Source organism: Nannospalax galili, unplaced genomic scaffold, assembly GCF_000622305.1.
Source record: "Nannospalax galili isolate Female #2095 unplaced genomic scaffold, S.galili_v1.0 scaffold441, whole genome shotgun sequence".
Lineage (NCBI taxonomy): Eukaryota > Metazoa > Chordata > Mammalia > Rodentia > Spalacidae > Nannospalax > Nannospalax galili.
This window is the reverse complement of record NW_008348089.1, coordinates 5132321-5139155: the sequence shown is the minus strand read 5'-3', so window position 1 is coordinate 5139155 and position 6835 is coordinate 5132321.

Genomic DNA, 6835 nt, shown 5'->3' with positions numbered 1-6835 from the left:
TTAAACGTTGGAACCTCATTTAATTTTATGTCTTATAGAGTTTATAATGAGTAAAAGATTGTATAAGCATAATAATTCATCTGTAAACCTAAAAATGTACAGCCAATTTTGAAAGAGATGTACCCTAGCTCAGAAAAGTGTTATTGAATAGGTTAATGCTGTTGTAATGAAATGCTTCTTCTAATTAGAAAAAAAATATATTAGACAGATGCAGCCAGAATGTGACAAAAACAGATTATAATCTGGTTACCAATAAAATTCTTATACTGAAACCTCATGAGCTTGGCCCATGCTGTCTATGTACTTGCTGCCATCAAGATCTGTGCTCCCACCAGCAACAGCCATTAGGTTGTGTTTCCAGGTTTGTAGAACTCCTCTATGGAACTACTAAGCCAACATAAAATTTCTGAACAAAACACTGACTCAAATTTGGTTTTTATGAGTGGTGTTGAACTCAGAGAACACCAGTTCCCCTAAATTTCTTTTGGAACTGTGCTGTTGAAACTTTGTCCTCATGTCAAGCCCCACCCATGATTTTATTTAAAATGGTTTCTTGGGCTTCTGGGGAAGTACACACTTGGCTTCACCCTAATCTTTCTCTTTTTTTATTTTATTTTTTGCTCTCTTTGGGACAGGGTCTCCCTGTAGCCCCAGCTGTCCTGGAACGCACTATGTAGACCAGGCTTGCCTTGAACTCACAGAGATCTGCCTGGGTCTGCCTCCCGAGTTCCTAAGTGCTGGGATTAAAGGCATGCGCCACCACACCCAGCTTTTATTGAGTTTTTATTACATGAAACATTTCCCACTCAAATCCAGAACCCCTCCCCATCCACAACCCCCAGCCCCCACCAAACCCTATGCACTCTGCCATACTTGTTGACTCCTATTCATTCAAGTGTTTGTATCCAAATATCCTTCAGTGTAAATTGGTCCACTGGAGTCTAGTCAGCCCATCCAGTAGTTGTAAGTCATATTCTCCCTCACCCAGCAGCAATCAGTCTCAAATAGTTCTCAATCTAGTGCCAGCCTGCCACCTATTTCTCACCTCCCCTTCAGGCCCTCATTTAATTGATCTTACATGGGTCCCATGCTCACAACAACGATGCCACAGGCTCACATGAGCAAGCCTCCAGTGGCCTGAAATCCTCCATTTCCCTGTGTTCATCAACCAGCCCTAGCTCTTATATCCACTGTAATCTTAACAGACTGTACCCCCTTTACCCCCCTGGTACTAGAATATCTCAATCATTCAAAGCCAAGAATCCTTTCTAACTTTCAGTGTGTGCAATAAAGACAGATGGACCATCTTTCAACAATCTGATACATTAATTCTCAAGCATACCCACATTCATTCAATATATTTTTGGGTGGAGTGCCAAATTAAGGTTGCCAAGGAAATGAGATCAGTTTCCCAGGTCACAAGGCACAAGAGCAGACATAGTCAGTGAGATTGCCAATGTTAAGTAAATCATTAGTCCCAATTTGTCCATTTTATAAAAGTCATCCTGCATCCCTCTTTAGCATGGAAGAAACCAGAGCTGTCTGCATCTCGATTCCCTACCCACAAGCTGGGTAACTTCTTCAGAGGATGGTGTGATAAGAATAGGAGGTAGGAATTAACTAAGCAGTTAGTGTAAAAAGACCCCAAAGAAAAGTAGCCAGCTTCTTGGCTAAAAGCCAAAATATCCTTGGGCCTCTTAGCAACATACTCTGTTCCAAAGGACAAAAATGTCGAAAGTATTTGGGAGCTCCTATCTAATCCCTAAAAGATTTTAGGGTTATCTCTTCAGAAGGGGGAATGTTAGAGTAGCAAAAATCCCCATAAAAAAGAAGAAAGAGTACATGAAGTTATCAGAAAAAGTGATGGGGAGATATGGGAGGAGTGGCAGGGGAGGGAGTAGGCATGGGTTTCATCAAAAGACCTTATATGCTTATATCTCTGTATGAAATTCTCAATAAATAATTTTTTAAAGTCATTCCTACAGTTTCAGTGTCTTTGGTTTTATAGATGAAGAAACATGCCCATTCAAGTGGTCACCAGTGATGAGCTAGATGGTCATGGGCAGTGGGCTGGAGGATCAGCATAGATCAACATGACCTTTGGAACAGGTCAGTTTCATTGATGATAATAAATATCTAAGAAAGACAACCTGAGGGAAGAAGTTTCACTCCATTGTCACAGTAAAGTCACCAAAGGGCAGAGCAGCTCAGTTCATGGCAGACAGGAAGCAGAGAAATAGAAAATAAAAGAAGGGGCTACAGCAAAATATTATTTCTAAGGCCTCCTCTAGAAACCTAAATCTCCCAAATAGGCCCTAGTTGCCTAAGGTTGCCAGAGCATCCCAAGGAAGCATGGTAATTGAAGGCCAGCATTCAAGGCATACTCTGGTGGATATTTCAGAATGAAGCACAGCTTTCTACATGAGGCTTAGCTTGGAAAATAATTAACATTTATTTCTAGAGATGTATGCCTTTCTATTTTCAGCCCCTGTTAAAAAATGTTCAGAGAAACCATGTATGGTATAGGCGTAAGTACATTTGGTTTCTACGGAAGGAACATTATTATCTCAAATTTGTTTACTTGTAACCTCTTTTTCCCAGAATTCAATGCTGTTCTGAGAAATGAAATATGACTTGCCTAAATCAGAATTCCAGTTAATTCCTACCATTCAACCAGATTTCAAAGGTGAATCTGTAAACCAATTGTGACTAATGAAATATATGATGTTTTCTGGATAAAAATTATGCTTCGCCTATACAATGCAGTATTTTACAAAGAAAGAATGCTTTTATCCTTTTTACCCAAGTTTGGTGCCTGAAATATAGATACAATGTCTAAAAATGCAGCAAACATCTCACATCTCTCAGGCTATTAAATTAAAATATTAAACATGAAAGGACTAATATTTAGAAAGGATCTAAGTGCCTGGTGATAGATATATCTGAGTTGATTCAGGAGTGCTGAGCTGAGTAGAGTTGAACACATGCTATCTGAATAATGTGAGGCTGTATTTTCTTTAAGCAACCATTTTTGGCTCACTATGCCATTATAAAGATGCCTGTATTGCTGCATTTCTACTTGATAAATATATTTTCTAGCTAACAACTAGTCTATAAAACATACCCACGTTTTGTTGCAGATGCTGTGGTTTTTAACTATAATGAAAGATCTAGTTCTCTATTTTACAAGATTCCTCATGTATTCATAAGATTGCAAATTTGTTTTACCTCACCTGTCTTTATCTTGTTCACCTGATACAGTATTAAAAGCTAAATATTTTATGTGAGAATTAATACATACTAATAAACAGCTCAATTTAAAAACTGAGAAGACATTTAGCAAATGGCCATGCAAATGTGCAAACCAGAAGGTGTGATAACCTTGCTTTTATTCTTGAATTCAATTTTGTTTCTCTTATTTATTGATAGTATCACTATAATGATCTTATAAATCAATGTAAAATCACTTTTTAAGTTTTGTAATTTTCTATACTTTAATTTTCATCTATTTATTGAAAAACAGCATATGATATGTAATGGTTACAGCACATATTCTTTTTAACGTACAAAGAACAGTAATCAAAATAGATATTATTCTAGGTCAAGAAAACAATAAATAAAAATATTTAAAATATTGGAATGATTAACAATATGATTTCTAGTTATGATGGATTAAACTGGAAATTAGTGTTAATTTAATACAACAGTGCTGCTTATTTGGAAGTTAAACAAGAAGCTTCAAATTACAGAAAAAAGAGTAAATTGACAATGCCAATATTAAAGAATAGAAAAAAAAATGATAAGAAAAAAGAAACAACATGCAAAAGTCTGCAAGAGAAGCCTAAGAATATGTTGACTAATTGCAACTTTAAAGTTGTCAGTTTGTAAGGAAGATTCAAAGAAACTCACATTAGTACCGGACGGAGTACTGAGGGAAATGAGCATGATTTCATCTGCTACCCTTATAGTAGAGAAAGAAAGATGTCAAGCCCTGTCAAGTTGATTTCTTACTACCATAATGTTGTTTTCAGCATAAAAATAAATTAAAAATGCTTCCTAAAATATGACACAATATCCATAATGTAATGCAGGTTACTTGAAATAAATATAAAACATAAATGCAAAAATATTTCTCAGAGTCAAAATAAAGTGATCAATAAAAATAAATCTTTTGAGGGCTGGAAAGATGGCTCAGTGGTTAAGAGCACTGGTTGTTCTTGCAGAAGACCCAGGTTCGAATCCCAGAACCCACATGGCAGCTAACTACTGTCTGTGAATCCAGTCTGAGGGGATCCAACAGCCTCTTCTGTCCTCCCAGGCATTGCACGACATGGTGTACTTACCTACATGCAGGCAATACATGCATATACATAAAATAAAAATAATAAATAAAATTTTAAAAAATGAATCTTATGGTAATCTAGCTTTCAAGTAAGAAGGCAAGGAATTCAAAGAACCTCTTTGAATATTTTCTTAGGCAGAATAAAATATAATTATGTATATTAAAAATATGTACAATCTAGGTAGGAGAAGAAAATGAAAAGAATCAAAGCATATTTAGAAGTATAAAATACAAAGTTCACAATAAAATATTGAATAGAAAGAACTGAAATAACATCATACAATGTGTAAAAGTGGTTTGATTATGAAACTATATCAGTGGAAATTATTGAGTCTGAACATCACAGTGAAAACCAACTCAAAAAACAACAACAAAACAAAACATAAATCAATGTGATATTGTACAATATCAAGCTGCAGCTAAAATTTCAGAGCTTAATAAAGGAGAACAAATATTGATGCAAGTAGTAAATAAAGTATCTCTAAACCTGGTAACAGATATGAACCTCCAGATTAAAGACACTCATAAAGCAACATGAATGAAAACAAGGGCTACACCATGCCACAATATCCTTCCATTAATTAAACAGAGGATTTTTCTATTACACTGGCATATGTGGAATATTCAGGGCACCTGACCTCTTCCCTTCATTTTCTGTCTGAGGTTTATAATTAACTAACATTACTTAGCTAATATATCCCAGAAATGTGTAAAAGTTAAATTCAAAAGTAATGTGAAATAATGTCATTACCAACCAAAGGTGAAATTTGACACCAGTATATCTGCACTAAAAGTAATGCTTAAAGATGTAGCTTTACAAAAAGAAAGATTAAAAAGACTTTTAAAAAGACAAAACAAAGATATTGTTCATACCAGCTTGTAAAGACCCTCAAAGGACAAACCAATCTGCAACCCAAGTTGCCCTTCGGCACCTGCCTGCATGCTGTAGCACACATACACTCACACACATATACATTCACAATCAATTTATTTTTAAGAAGTCTCAAAATATTTTACCTATAACTGTTTCCCAAAACTTAAAAAAGCACTCATTTTGCACAAAGTCTTCCAGAAGATAAAGAGGGTTAATTTTCCATTTTTTAAAGATATCCATAGCACTCAAAATAAGGCACGATAACATCATTATACTGCAGCAAAATTAGAGGCAGATGTGTTTATTATCCTCTCTCGAAGCAGAGAAGAGAATGGCAGTTTGTGATGGGGGTGACTAAAAAGAACAATTGAAGGAGCTGGGAAGGTGAGCAAAGGGGGAGAGAAAGTCTCAGTCAAGGGTGCATTATTGAGGCTGTCGTAACAATAGACATTCTATGTTGCTGCAAGTTCAAGAGAAGTTTAAGGATCTAGAAATGTGGACCCTAAAGATGAAAGGCCAGAAAGCATATAAACCAGCTTTACAATCCATTTTGTGAGTGATGCACCAATACTTTCAAACTCCTCTCCATTTGGGTATGTGTCTGTCTGAGTTTCCAAAGTAGGGTGAGACACTAGGCACAACTGTACAAGAAACAAGCCACACAGATTTCACCGGTACTTACATTCGTTCTTTCTCTTGGTCGCAGCACAATATCAAATAACTCTAATAAAAAGGTAGCAACAAGCTGTTGAGAATAAAGGATGGAATAAATTGTCTTCAGAAAAAAAAAGTCCCAAGATGTCCAATTCCACTGAAAAATATGTTTGGCAAGGCTTTGAAACTTTATGGGTAAGACATGCCAATCTCTGCACATGTGACCAGATATGAGACCCAAAGTATTTGCTCCTCATTTCTAACTAGGTCATGCTGGGTTGACCTGTCAACATTATGAGTCAGAAAAGGGTAATGAAATCAAGGTGACTCTTAACTAAAGGGACTTTGGGGAGGAAAATTGTTATCATGTTATGTGGTTTAAGTAGGAAATGTTCTCTATGGGCTCATGTGTTTGAACACGGGGTCCTCAGCTGGTGGAATCTGTTAGAACAGTTATGGAACTTTTAGGAGATGGAGGGACACTGGAAGAAGCACGTCACTGGAAGAAAGCTTTGAGTATTATAACCCGGCCCCACTTCCTGTTCTCTTTCTCCCTCTGCTCTCTGTTTGGGGATGACATGTGATCAGCAGCCTTGCATTCTTGCTGTGGTGCCTGCTCTTCCATGAGGGACTTTACCCTCCTGGAAAAGTAAGCCAAAATAAACCCTTTCTTCAAAAAGTCTTCTATCACAGCAACAGGAGAGCAACTATTACATCATGCTTGTGTAAGAAATTAGTGTGTACTGTCATCCTTTCATTGTGAATCCTAGGTATTCTTTCCTAAAGCTAATTAGAATAATTTCCCAGATCCATCATGGCAATCCAAGGATAACTAATTGCTTGTTAAAGGGACATGTACAGTTTACAAATTTGAGTCATTTTCCATTTCTTTCAACAGAGGTCAGCTTAATTCCTACATCTTTTTCTTTCTTTCTTTCTTTCTTTCTTTCTTTCTTTCTTTCTTT